The sequence below is a fragment of the Dermacentor silvarum genome, chromosome 10, assembly GCF_013339745.2.
Source record: "Dermacentor silvarum isolate Dsil-2018 chromosome 10, BIME_Dsil_1.4, whole genome shotgun sequence".
In the NCBI taxonomy this organism is placed as follows: domain Eukaryota; kingdom Metazoa; phylum Arthropoda; class Arachnida; order Ixodida; family Ixodidae; genus Dermacentor; species Dermacentor silvarum.
Genome location: NC_051163.1, coordinates 12,531,439 through 12,546,591, shown reverse-complemented (window position 1 = coordinate 12,546,591; position 15,153 = coordinate 12,531,439).

The window sequence follows — 15,153 nt, the reverse complement described above, 5'->3', positions numbered from 1 at the left end:
CTGACTTGTGTAATAAGGAGAGTGAATAATAATCGCACGGCGTTTCTTTGCAAAGCCCTCCACTTTCATCGTCAGGGCGGGACACAGTACGTCGGATGCAACAGTGTACAGATGCACGATACCGAACAGTCTGCAACCACACCTTCGTTTGCCGATAAAGACCATGTACTAGGCCAGGTAAAACTTGAGGTGAGATGGTTGAAGCCCACGCCGCGGCCTAATCAAACACATAACAGAACTACGAACCGAACTGGCGTGCTCACGTGAGCAACGTCATTCTGCACGAAACAAAGATAGCTGCAAATAGACTTGCACATGTTCGCTATTTCCCATGGCACAAACACTGACCTGTAGGGATCGCCAAGGGCATACAAAAACATTGAAAAGTTCAAGAAAAAAAAAAAACACGCATTTTCCTGTCTTTATCATGCACTCTAAGAACAGTTGCACCCTTTGGGGCGTATTTTTGCCACAGAACAATAATCGTCATCTCACTTGCGTGGCTTTCCATTCTTTAACGCTGTGCGCCCGGCACTTCTCCATCGCGAACGACAAGAGCGTTATCAGCCTGACACAAAGTTCTCGACAGGAAAGTAGCAAGTGCAGATTTTTCAAGATAGGAAACGCAAGCAAGATAGATGACGATTATTGTTGTGTGGCAAAAATGGACCCCAAAGGGTGCAACTGTTTTTAGAGTGTGTGAAAGTTGCCTCAAAGCTAATTGTTACTTTATTTGGCAACATTCTGAATAATTATTTTTGAATACCGGTTGGCCCCATCCATCCTATCGCGTTCGTCTGGCTAGCCTAATGAACGTCAAGTCTGTCAACATGGGCTGGATTGGTCTGGCTATCTATCCGGTGTGGAAACTTCGCGATCGCAAAGGTGAGTTTTAGAGCCAAGCTTTCTTTGCCAACCGCCACACGATTTGGCGCATCGTCGTCACCGCGACTGTCTCACCGTATACAGCTGTCTGGCCGAGCGGAAGCTGTCGCTATCGGGGATACGCCGTCACGACTCGGCAACAGACGCGTCGGCATACACGGCTGACAGCGCTCCTGGCACTGTGCCAAGCCAAGCCAAGCTCGCTATCTTCGCACTATACCAGTCAACTTCTAGCCACCATAATACCAGGAACGCAATGAGCCGTCTGCTTCTTCACGTCCAGTGCCAAGTCGCGCGAAATGTCGTGACGGTGATTGTGTCACCGCAAGTTATCACTCCAGAATATCGACCTTGCAAAGACTAATCTTTCCTCTGCAAAGTACGCCGCCGCGGCTGATGACCGCTGTGGGACGTATTTCTTATCGCGATGCATCGTTTGGCCTTGCTGGCTCGTCAAAGCTTCGCTTTGCCTAGACCGATTCCAACTGAATTATTTGTTTCACTTGGTTGGTCTGTTGGCGATGAACACAGGGGCAGCAGTCGGACTGCGTGTCCTATAGGAACTCACCATGAGGGCGGCACACAGAAGAAACGTTCTCACCTCCGGTGCTTCGGCAACCCGCGTAAAGCGCTGGAACCAAAAGTGAAAAGCTTGTGGGTTCCACTAGCGTGCTCCAGCCGTGTGTAGGCAGCCTTGTACAGTGGCGCCTGTTTGAGGCGATAAGGGCCGCGATTCACTGGCGATGGCTTCCACTGGATTCTACGCCACTCTTATCATCGACCGTTCACGGTCGGCTGATTCCATTTATAACGCGGGCGGATCGTCGGTAGAAAACTGACGAAGCGCGAAAAGACAGCCATAAAAAGGCACCGCTACAAAATCGCGGCCCAGATGACTGTTTGGGCCGCGTCGCAGGTTTTACTTTGCCCCGCACGTCAATTCAGCTTAAAGGACACATAAATCTGCTAGGGTTCCGTACGAGTTCCCAGGGCTTTCCTTAATGTGAAGCGTTCTTTGGCTCATTCCAGACACTCTGCGGTAGGTTAGTGTCTTGCTTCGTTTCAAGCCTCAATAAAAAAAAGAAAAAAAAAGTGGGCAAGTTTGCACTCGGTCGTGCAAAGCTTAGGCACAGCGAAAGTATCAATCCTCAAGTCTTACTGGCTGCTACTGCTAGGTATTAACTTGTTTACTGCTAGGTCTTAACTTGGATTAACTTAACTCCGCATGTAGGGAAGGTATTCTCGAGTGATCATTATCGGCGGTACCTTCCCATTCACGACCTTCCGCGTGACTAGCTCTGGACGCGTCGGCGCCTACAAGCGAGAGCGTTCCTGGCATGCCACAAACGCCGGCAGGCAGCCAGGAGCCGTGTCTGGGTCGGGCGAAGCGAGCGCGCACCTGCGCCCAACGTTTATAGATACAATTTCTTTCTCTCTATCTCGCTCTCACTTTCCCTTTCCCTCTCCCGAGTAGAGCACTGCATGGGCCGATTTTTTCAGCCCGGGCCTGGCCCGGGCCCGGCCCGGGCCCGGCGCGGGCCCGAAAATAATCTACGTTACCCGCCCGGCCCGGCCCGCCACCCCTTTACCTTAGGCCCGAGCCCGGCCCGAGCCCGACTCGAAACCAGCCCGAACCCGGCCCGAGACCGAAAAATAATGTTTTTCAGAGTTGAGACGCCCGAGAATAACTCGCGGCACGTCACATGCACACCACCAGGAAGCCCGAGCCCGGCCCGGGCCCGCGTCAAAAAACCCGAGCCCGGCCCGGGCCCGGGTCAAAAAGCACACGCCGTGCCCGAGCCCGGCCCGAGCCCGTGAAAAAACGGTTCTACCCGGCCCGGCTCGGCCCACGGGCCGGGCCGGGCCCGGGCTTTCGGGTAAGCCCGAGCCCGTGCAGTGCTCTACTCCCGAGCATTACGCGCGCCGAGCGCATGCTCTCCTTAACGTCCCATGTCAATGCAACATGTGGATGGCACAGAGAGGGGCGAGGCACACGCCGCTCCGCGAGGTCGTTGCTAGGCAACGCAGTGACGTCATAGCTCGGCGAGGTTTTGCGACAGCCGGCGCCACTTTTTACGGTTAGCAAGAACAGTTTCGCTGTTAAAAGAGTGTCCGACGGTGGTGTTTTTTTTTTTTTTTTTTTAACAGCACATGAGAAAGCTTCCGAGCGCTTTCAAGTGAGGCACTACGCTCCGAATGAACCAGGCAATGTGTTTCAAGCTGTCGATTTCCACCAGTCGAATCCAAACCACACACACCGCGAGAGCGCTATAGCACGCAGGAAAGCGACCACTCGAACATATATGCGATTATATTGCTCCAGATTCGGGTGATCACTGCGCTCAAGTTGTCTCGCAAGTTCATTAATTGTAACTAATAATTGAGTGGTGGTAGAGAGTCGCCACCGAAATCCTTGCTGAACTTTAGGAATTACACAATTTTTATGAAGAAAATCGTTTAGGTATTTAGGTAAGAAAAGCTCCAACAATTCGAAACAAATGCACATAAGCGAAACCGGACGATAATTCAATATTTCATGTCAGCAACCTATTTTGAACATCACAATAAGGCGCGTAATTCGCCAATATTCTGCAATATTACCTCTATGATCAGTCGTATTAAATCTGCGCCGTAGAAACTTAGCCAGCAAATGTGCATACGTTTTAAGGCAGGCATTTAATTATTTTCTACAGTTCAATTAAACATAACAATTCGTGTTTCTTTTTTTCTGTCTTCACTGTCTTCATCTTCGTGTGGTTGTGACTATAACAACATATTCGGCAGAACACATCTCACGATGACTGTCGATGGTGTGCGTTTCGCATTGCATGAATGCAGCGCAAGTTGGAATCAGCTAGCGCAAGGCAGGGGTTTTGGAGATCAGTAGACATGAATATGGGCTGATGATGATGATCATCATCATCAGGATATATAGTGGCACAACGTATTGCCACGGTCGAAACGAGTTAGTTATGAGGCGTGTACTACAGGGGGACTATGAACTATGAACACTCGGCGCCATAACAACGCCTCAGCGCAGCCTGCGCGTGGCCTCCATAATGCATGGCGCGCTGGCGCATGCGAACGCTGAGAAACGCGTCATGCGACAGCCGGGCTCCTTTGTCACGCTTCTTTTTGGATAAGTTGCGCCACCTAGTTGCGCTGCCGAGAAGTCCGCGCGTGGCGTACGGCCCAAAATGCGTGGCGCTCCGGTGCATGCGAACGCTGCGAATTGTTTCCTCGCTTGCCGCACACCCAGTTGCACATATATACTGAGTGACCCAAGTTGGCGAGAGCTTCATTGAAGAGCGGCGCGTACACAGGGCGCGGCCTACTAAAGTGTCGGGTTATACTCTTCTTGGGGAACCTGTGTGACCACCCGATATCGGATAAAGTAAACGGATATTTTTTTTTCGTCATTGTAGAGTTACACACAACTAATGGCACGTAAGCAGTCACCCAAGTCGGCATCACAGAGCTTCATTGAAGAGCAACGCAGACCCATTATAAATAAAAAAAAATATTAAAATCAAATATAAAAGTGGTGTAAATAGACCGTAGAATCAATGATAAGCACGTGGTGTCTCTGGAACTTACATAAAAGCAACCACAGCCCGCTAGCCTCTTTTGCGACAGCTAGTTTGCGGTATTACCTTAACCAGGGCAGGTTGTGCGGTCGAGCTATCAGCCTAATGAACACATTTGTCGTTAGTGCATTATCTTTCTTAAACGTTTGCTCGGAAACGCGTGGATTTAGTACCGATGACAGAAGACCATTGCATGCGACAGTAATTAGTTACAAAGACAGGTTGATTTCAGAAAGCAACGAAGAAAGTCACTCGGAAGCGTTGCACCAACTTTGCAATTAAGCTGCCGTGGTTGCCTATTCTCATTAGGGGTGCCTCGTTAACGCTGCCGTAAATGGTGTTGCCCATGAGAAACAAATATGTCCAGGCAAACAATCGGCGTTCCCCTTTCCAGAACAAGTGGGATTGAACAACGAGCCTGCATCGTATGAGGTACAGCAAGACGAAAGGCAGACAGCGAATAGCGCTGTGTACCATGGTTCCAGAGACGCACGCATTGCATCAATTTCGGCATCGGCATCTCTCATTGTACTGACTGATCACGCCAGTGCCCACCGTCGGTGATCTTCCGTCTAGCTGCCTGCATTGACTTGTCGTCCTCGCGACTATGGCTCGTCGACAACCCCCCCCCCCCCCCCCCCCACCCCTTCTTTCCCCCGCCACCCTCACAGTGTGCCCAATAACGCCAAATGGTGAGTGAACCGCAATGCCTGGTCATTGCAGGAAACTTCAGACCAATACCATCCACGATTCCCCAAGGCGGTGCCGTTTTCTTTTTGTTCTAACCTGCCTAAAGTTCCAAAGTGGCTGAACAATTAATGGGTTCAACCAGGGGAATCCACAATGGATTTGTACTGTTACCCTCGTGAAGATTTGTGTAGAGTTTCCTCGTAAAAAAAAGAAAACAAAAAGAAAAGAAAAAGAAAGCGCACATTTATGGCCGATTATTACGACCGGAAGCACCACGAACCAAATTTTCTTTTGTTGACTTTGAGCCTTTCGTCTCAATTGGAAAACGACGGAAATTATTTCTGTATTTTCATATATTTAGAATGGAACACGCGAAGTAAAAAGTCACTCAAGTTACCGATATCTCACCCGATTACGACCAATGATGACAACGAAAAAGAAAAGACAAAAAAATTACTTTACCAATTTCCTTCAATCTCTTGCTCGAGGGAAAGAAAGTGGTAAGGTTGTTATTCCTCCATGACATGCATGTGCCTTTGACCAAATGGGACCATCGTTCAAATCTGATCATAGGGCACATAGTGTCCTTTTTAAATGGAAGCTTTATACGGCTAGGCGAAATCGTATATGGCTAGGCGAAATCGCCTGTGTACAGAAAACTATCATCATCAACATTGGCTCCAACGTCGTCGTCTTCTTCCGCAGCTGGCTCGTTGACGCCCCGCGGGTTGCGCTCGTGCTCGTGCTCGGCACGCGCTCGTGACACTGCTCCGCGATCGTCGTCGTCTTCTTCCACAGCTCGCTGCGTTGCCGTTCATCATTCTAGCGTAGAATTTCACTTGTCTTCTGTCGTCGTAATGCGGTAGCCGCGTCTGCGGGGGTATGAGCCATTGCTTAAGGGGGTATGAGCCATTCATTGTCTTAAGTAACGGACAGCTTTAATTTTGAAGCAATTTAATTTCGATGAATCGCAATCAGCAATGGCGGGCAAATGCTGCTAACCACTGCCGCCGAGTAAACTCGAGACATCGAACGCAAGCGACAACGGCGGACTGCGGGCATACCGTCAGTGACGTCATTCTCTCCGTCGCAGCCGAACGTGTGCGTAACCTTATTAAGAAACACGAAGACGTAACCAATAATATAAAAAGACTTTAATAAACCATCGGGATTAACCCAGTGATCAACACCGGGGCTGCCCGTTTCAGCTTCGCTGGTTAACCATCTTCACGGAGTGGAAGGGCCGATGATTTTTATTTTTTTTTACCTTTAACTTCATTGAAGATGCCCCAAGCGAGGTAAGATCGGAACTCACCTACCGCAACGTGCCTTGTAAGAGGCAAAAATGGTTTCAATAGTTCATTGTAAGCGGATGTTTACTGTAATATATGCAGCGCACATAACTACATACTTCATTTCGTGTCCTTAACTTTGCTATTTCATCAAGGCGCTTTCGTGTAATACGTGCAGTTGTATGTAAAAAGTGGGTATTTAAGTACAGTATATTGTAAAAATAAAGTAAGGGCCAGTCCGCAGTTCTTGGCAATGCCTTCATCTTTTTTTTTTTTTTTGCGATAGGCTGTACATATGTATGCATACATCTCGCAAATTATATCAAGGGCATCTTGAAGGCAGTCGCTTTATTGTACATAGCCGATGTTGACTTTCCAGTAAAAATTCTTCTATTGATACATTTAAAGATAATCAGCTTACAGTTGATCTTTGGTTGTGTCGCACACGGCTTCTGTGCTGTATACTGCTGCGAAATTGCGGGGTGACAAAGGCCCCGTAAGTCCGTAAATGCGCCCGGTCTGCACAGATAATGAGTGCAAAAGTTGAAGATTACGCGAAATCTCCTCAAGACGTTCAAACGTTCTGAAATTTCCAACTCATGCTCCTGTCTTGTTATGTCATGGCGTCTCACATTACCCCCTGTTCAAGGTTAAAACAACCTTTCAAAGAATCCAGAGACGACCGCTGAAAAAAAGAGAAATGTTCTGTTTTCCAGAAAGAAAGTATACACAAATTCGCTTCACGTTCACAAAGTTTTCAGCTCACAGCCCAATGCACCATTTGTCTTTATGTACCAATAATTATTTTTTTATTTTTCTAGAACTTCTTTCGGTGTCTTTCTTTAGGTTTGGTTTGATGTTAGTCTCTTAGCCCTCATTACTCTCCCCGCTCTTTTTATTTCTGCATTTTTGCTTTGCTTGCTACTTTTTGCTACATCTTTCTGTTTTTCCCACTTACGTAACACCAAGGTGGTCAAATTGCTCCATTTTTGGGAATTCAATATATATATATATATATATATATATATATATATATATATATATATATATATATATATACGTAGTGCAAGCATTTATGCGGACTTCATCTGTACAAAACCATCATCAATCATTGGCTGGTGTTGCTTTGCGTCGGCGCCATATTTTCTCCTTGGAATAAAGCGTCGTCTCGACCGTGGTATTTCAAGTGGTGGAGGTGCTGGGTGTCTATGTATTCTTTCCAAGGCTTCTAGGAATCCATTGACGGACATGGAAACGAGAGACCCTGAGAATCTCGGCAAGAAAATATCTATATATATACTTATATATGCAAGAGGAGCCGGTCACATAGGAAATATGCGCAGATTCATTAGAAAACGCGCGGAGCGAGATGACGTATGAGCGTGCATTTCATTCAGCGCGTTCATGTTCCAGAAAATATTCCCTACGGCTTTAAAAGCCAGCATGGTCTGAAACGCTAGCTTCCTTCCATGCGAGCGAAGAATGAGGATTTGCGATTGGAAGCTCGCGAGATAAAATACAAAAAATAAAAACAAGCCGCCACATCCCACGCGCTGTGGGAATCGATGTTATTGCGGGGCAGTGTGCCTACCAAGTTAACGAAACTACCGCGAGAGCACCAAGAAGTAGGCGGCTATTTCATGATCTACTTGAAATGCATGTCACGACACTCATGTCATGAGCTATCATTTATGTTCGTCCTACACTCTTGTCATACTACGCGAATTTTGGTAAAGACCACATTAACGAAACGACCACGAGAGCACCAAGACGGAGGCGGCTATATAGATAGATACTCTCAAAGTGGCAAATGTTCGCCAAGCAATGCTTTGCATTGAAAATTATTCAATAACATCGGAACGAAATAATGATGTTCGGCTTTTTGAGAATGGCTGAGTGACCGGAGAAGAGAGAGTGAGAAAAAACTGGGATTCACAAAGTTTGCGGGAAGGAAACCGACTCAGCGCTTTAGGTGGACTAGGCTGATACAATATCTGGCCGCCCACATATATATATATATATATATATATATATATATATATATATATATATAATACGGGGTAAAGAATTCTCGGAGACGAATTATCGAAAGCGCTTTGTTTCTTTAGAGCACAGCTCTTAGGCGCCCGTTCCTGTGGCGAGCGTCGGCATCCCTTGCAACCAAGAGAACGAGCACAGCGAAGGATGAAAGAGTGAACGCGGAGCGGGGAATGAAAGACAAGGTAAGCGAGGAGATGGCGAGGATAAAATTGGAGGAATAAGGTGCAAGGGAATCATGAGGTGGAAAGTGAAGGAGGAGGGTTAGGTTAAAGGGTGAGAAGAAAAGCGTAGTGCGGCGAATATGGCTACGAGATGGCGCCAGAGTAGCGCGCGTCGTCAAACAAAGCGCTGCATGAGTGGATGTCTGTTTGCGACGGCTGCTGGGAATCGCGCCCACGCGTCACCCACGCGTCCCCCCCGCGTCACCCACGCGCTGCCTTTCGCGATCTCCAGCTTAGCGAGGCAGTAGCGCCAAACTTCGCTTCATTTGCAACGTGCCGCACGAGAGATTATCGGCGCCAGCCAATATATCGCGAACTGAAAACAGGTATAGAGATTCGCTCAAATTTCGCAGTAGGGAGAATCGTAATCATCAGTGAATTTTTTTTTCGTTTTCTCTACGTATGCGATGGTTACACTTTGTAGGTACAGGCGTTAGGACAGCGGTTAGAGTTCGTGAACTTTACTGAACAAACTGCTGGTTCAGCTGCGGCGGAAATTGCAAACGGTGACAGCAAAAGGCTTATTGCGCCTACGAGTGTGCTTATGCGGCCGCGCGTCTTCAGTGCAATATTTTTCGTGCGCACATTGCCACGTGCTTGTGCTTGAAATACGCGCGCGGTGCGTATTATGGCTCCAGAGTTGGCGAATTTCGCATCGATCTTTGGGAAGGCGTCTGGGACGCATTTGGTTTTTGATCGCATTATCACGCGCGCTTATATGCAAAGGAGGTGGCCGCTGCGTCGATAATTTAGTAGGCTACCTCATCTAGTTTGTTTTAGTTTTCTTTCCTTTCTTTTTAACCTGTCAGTGGTGTGTTTAAAAAGGAGTATGGAAGGATATACGGGGAAGGATAGAAAAAAATAAACGGCTACAATTTACTAGATCATACTGTTACGGGCAGAACTGTGAAACGCATTAAGAAGATAAAAATGCGTGGCGATATAATAGAGTAGGGAATGGGAAGGTGTAGCGAAAGGTGCTGAAAGATGTAGATTCCTATGGCTATTAAAGCATAGTGTTATGGGCAGCATGTTGTCCCCATTACAATATTGACTAAGTAGTCCCTGAGGCTTCGACTGGGGCTAGTTGTTATGACATTGTTCTGTTTACTGCAGTATACTGTTCACACAAACGACAAAATAAGTGAAACGGACACACATGTGCGCAACTACAGTAACCATTACTCACAGTACCACATTGACGCATCGGGCGCGAATGGAGCAGAACCAGGAACAAACAAATCCGAAGTGCGTAGACAACGGTAAAGGCGGTGTTGTCTTCCATGTTACGTTTTTTTTTTTTTTTTTTTTTTTTTGCGTACGTGCAGATCACTGTATACGTATGCTTAAACGGCTTTAGAGTCTGTGTTAACCATGCTTTGTAATGCCTGTGTACTAAGAGGCTCCGCACCTTGAGTTAGGCGATCAGGATTATTTATTATCATTCTTCCACTGTGTATAGGAGCATCTGATTAAGTACAGTATACCAAAAAGTTCAAAAAAGTCACGAAGGATGAAAATGACATGGCAGTCTTTGAGTAGGCAGTGTTCCGACTAGGCAGTGAGTAGGCGGCACAATGAGTACGCAGAAAATACGTGTGCTTCTGGTGCCATCTGTCTGCCTGCTGGTATAATAGAACGTATTCAGTGACGACGACGACCAGCCATAATTAGTGAACACCCAGCAATACACTAGAAATTACACCGCTATTGAACTCAGAGAATTGATAGAGTTGCGTCAGTTAATTAACATTTGCTTATTCCCCATTACGTCACAAAGGTGTTAAAAAAGTCGCAATTTCGCCCGAAAGGCAAAGCATCGATTGCGATAGCAAATTAGTAGAGAGCTATACGAAGCAAGGATAATAGTTTGATGAGCCGTATAAAGTTGTAAACATTCACTTACTAACTAAATGGACAATCACGGTGTCACGCGCGCCCAGGTTAACATGAACACATATCCCTCGACGACCGCGGAATGTCGCTGTGAAAACACCGGAGTGAGAAAGTGCGCCAGCAGCAGTGGGCAAATTGACCTTCGCGCGGTCTCTCGTCTCGCTTTAACGCGAACGTCGAAAGCGCAGCGCATACGAAGCTAGCGGCACTGGGCGAATGCACTTTGTCCCCACCGCAGATCGCTTTGAAGATGAGGCCCGCGCGAGCGGGAACTTAGCCCACGTCGCAGATCGCCTTCAAGATACGGACGGGCGGCCTCGCTGGGAGCAGCAGCCGACTGAGCATAACGCACCCCCTCCCTATCTCTCCATCACCTCGCCCTCATGCCTCGCGCGCGAAAGAGCGTGCGCTTCCGGCCTGCCTTCCTTCCTCGCGTGCGCTCCATTTACCCGCGATTGCCGGCTCACCGTCCTACGCTTTCACTAGCACACGCAGCGTACGGCACGCGGCGACGATTTTATCGCCATTGGACTTTATACGGAACCTCACGGCGACGGCGACGGCGACAGCACAAATGCGCTTGGAGTGTCCATATAATTGCTCTCGCCATAAAATATTTTAATGTTGCCGTCTCTCGACAACTATGAGGGAAGATGCAGTGCGGTTTTGTGGGCGGAGCTTGCACACTATTCTTAGGTTGTCGCTGAATATAGCGCAACCGAGCTTCAGGGATGTGAAAGGAAAAGTTAGTCATCCCGAAGATGCGTCCCTGAGCTTCGAGTTGTTGATTAATTCGGCCTTGCTCTGCCATCGGCTATGCTACTGGTTATTTCAGATGGTAGAGCGACCTGCCCGCTAAGGTGTTGGTCCCGGATTCAATCACCAGACGAGGGCGATTTTTTTATTTTTGGGGGGCTAGACAAGCGCTGCGAGTAAAATGGGGACAGGGAAAGTAAGACACACACACGGGGCTGTGTGTATCTTTCTTCTGTGTCCCAGCCTCGCTTGCTGTGCTCCTTTTGCCATGATGTGCCAACTCGCTCAAGTCGCTATTATAATCTTATCTTCAGCTGCGAAGCTTTATTTTCTCGAAACCCCGCATGGGTTTCCTTTGTAACATGGCCTACCATTGGTCGGGTGTAAAATGTTTCTTTCCGTGATTTTCCTCCAAATTGCTGGTTTCCGCAAAGCTTATTTGCATGATTGGTTTGTAAATGGTGTCAGTGCTACAATAAATGGTCCTGTCGCAATTGTGAAACTACAGCTGCCCACAACCATTTTCGTAATGATTCGTTCACAGAAGGACGCAACCAGGAATCGATCCGTCCACTGTGAAATCCTTCACGGGACCCACACTCTGCATTCAACTAACTCCAGGTTCAGCCATCACGTCTCAACGGAACACTGATATAGGCGACTTCGAATGGTGAATCTATGGCAAGCAATACGCACAGTACGCGACACTTGTTTCTGAGTTCTGCATTGAAAACATTGATGTAGTCCAAGTGTACTCTTTAGGACAAGCTTCTTCAATAAAGTGCGATTGATCTTCAATAGAAAAAATACTCAAAGCTAACCTGAGCATGACGTCATGTTCAGTAAACATAATTAGCTGTCGAAATTAGATGGCGCACTTCATTTTTGCTTTAGGTAAAGGAGAGGGGGCATGGAGTACGTCACGTTTTGCCTGTTTCCCAATTCGAAAAGTTACTTTTGCGCAGCCGTTCTCAATCAGATTTATACGTGCAGCCGCGTGCTTACGAATGTATGCCGTGCCGTTTTATTTCTCACTGAAAATTTGCTTGTCCCGACTTCGATAAGACTTTGTTCCTGATTATATAAGCAGCGCTTGCGCAAATGTTTATTCCCGAGATTCACGCTGTCTTCACGCGCTCAAACGCGTGGCAGGCAAACATGCGAGATTAGAGCGATAGGTTACTAGTGCCAGCATTATCGCGTTTTATGTCTTTCACATGTGCTAAGCTTTGAATATCTTGAATGTCAAGGACAAACACGGCCTCCATCCCCTGAGCGCAAAACGAAGGCCCCGTTTTTGTTTAATTGCGCATTTTGTTCTGTGTGCACCACGAGTTGGAACAGGGTCGAACAGATGTGCAGCCTGAATTACACCTCTTCTTTATGTAGTACATCTTTCAGACTGGCTGCTTGTCATATGTACAGTCGATGTCAAAAGTCTACTGATCGTGGAACTGGCGGGAAAAAAATTTACCACAGCCGGGGCGCGTGACTTATTATCCGTCTTTCCAAGTTGCTACTAATATATGCAAACACAGTGTTGTACGGTTTTACTGGCTGTGGTTACAAAGTGCTCATAAATTGAACGTTTTCTCGGATAACGTTGTCGGTACCAATTCACGAAATAGCTGACAAGCAGCCAGTCATCATATACCTCTAGTTCACTTTAAATGAAAGTTATTAAGCGTATGGAACGCAATAAGCTTACGAACAAAAATACCAATACACTACAAATGTGATGCCATCTGAAAACTAAAGGTTTAATCAACTGTCGACGGTCAAAAAGACAAGTACACAAGCGTCTTCGCATTTCACCCGCATCAAAATGCGGCCGCCACTTCTGGGTGTCGAACGTTTGGAGTCGTCCTCAGCAACAGAATGCCACAAAGTGAGCCCTTCCAACGCATTTCTCTGATGCTCGAGTCGTCACAACGATCACTCAAGTCTGCAAGGCCGAACCAGGCCGTAAGAGGCCTTAATAGGTGATAGGTGTCTGTAAGAAGCCGTAAGAAGTCGTATCAAGGTCGTAAGGTAGCAGCTTGGAAAAAAAAAAGAAAAAGAAATGCAGCGGCAGCGGCCACCTCCTTTCATCAGCTCTTTTAATTCTGGCGTGGCTGTCCCTGTAGGTAATCGACCAGTAAACTCAGCTTTATGTCGAATGCAGAAACATACGAAAGCCGGCTTAGTCACGCGGACTGCAGCGGGCGACCAGCGTGTGCACCGTGGTGATACGTCGGGGAAATTGGTTACGCCCTTTACGTCGACGCATTCATTCTGGATCAGCCGCCGCCGCGGGAAACATAGTAAGCGCTAAAGTCGTGCGCGAGTGTGATTTGGCACGTGCGCAAGGATATACGGACTGCAATCTTGGCCAGGACCAGCGTCAAATCACCCAACGCAGGATTGAGCCTAAGCCTCTGAGGCCGTATACATTTGTGCACATACTAAAGCCTTTGTTTGTCAAGGAAAGACACGACAGTCGCTATGAAGCAGCTGACGTACATAAGCAAGCTGCACAACTCTGGGCTAGCAAAATTTATCCCCCAAAATCAATATTGCCTTAGAAAGATTACTGCAAACATTAGCATATATGAGTGCCATGTGAGATGACACTATTTTCAACATGGAAGTCGCAGTAAGCTCCCCGAAATGTTCTGCTATAGCGATGTTACTATGGTTGCGTAACCTGTGCATCCGCGTCGTTTTCATTATTGTTCACAGAAAAGAAACTCTCCCCTCATATGTGCTCCGAAGGAAGAAACAGGCATAACCGAATCTACCTCCAATATTCGTTTCTCGGCTGACTAGCACAATAACAAGTCAGCACCACCAAACTGGCGGGATGCAGAGTACTGTACAGTTATTTTTTACTATCATGTGCATTTTCTGCGTGCCATTTGCTACCATGCAAGACATTTGGAACATCAAGAGTTACAGATAACTACTAAAGCAATGTATTATGTTTCACATGAACCATATTTGTGGGAATGTTTTGGTGCTGCAAGTTAAGGTTCCTGTGCAGTGCGCCAAAAGTGTTTTGAACGGTGAGTGTTACTGCCTGTGTGGTCTCAGAATATCTCAAAGACGACACTTGTTTTGTTGCCAGCAAACGCTGGTTCAACTCACTGGCAAGTTGGTGCGATGTCGCATCTCTATCCATTTCAAAGGCACTTCTTCGACTCCGCCGCGCCCGTGATGTGTCCCGGATGCGTGTCCCGGATAGCACTTGCAGTGCACTGTGTCGTGGACCTGGAAGTTCTCTTCAACCACGTAGCCCCCAAAAGGAATCTCCGGTTCCCCGCATGCGATGGAGAGATGATCGAGAGAATAGATGTAATATGATAGCACTACAACAACAAATTACATTAAAGCAAAACTTTTGTCGGAACGTTGTCAACAATCATCACCTTATTACCTGAGGTTTTTAGGAGCGAAGCTTCTTAGGCTCTCACGATGTCCGTTGTCGCCGTCGTCGTCGTAGCTCCCCGTCGCGCACGCAGCGCGCATACCGACCGCGCACAGGTGTGGCGCTGCGCCGGCGCAGATCCGAAACCTCTCTCGGAGCAAGCGCACGACGTCACGCGCAGAACTGTTCGCAGAGCGCACGCAGCGCGCATACCGACCGCGCGCAGGTGTTGCGCCGGCGCCGCGCCGCTGTCGCTACACTTAGCACTGCAGTGTGGAGGAGCGCGAACGTAAGCGCAGACGTCGTGACTCTTATCCTACACTTCGAGAACGACACGTGGCAGCCCAACGGCAACGCCGCGAAGCTAGCTACGAGCACGA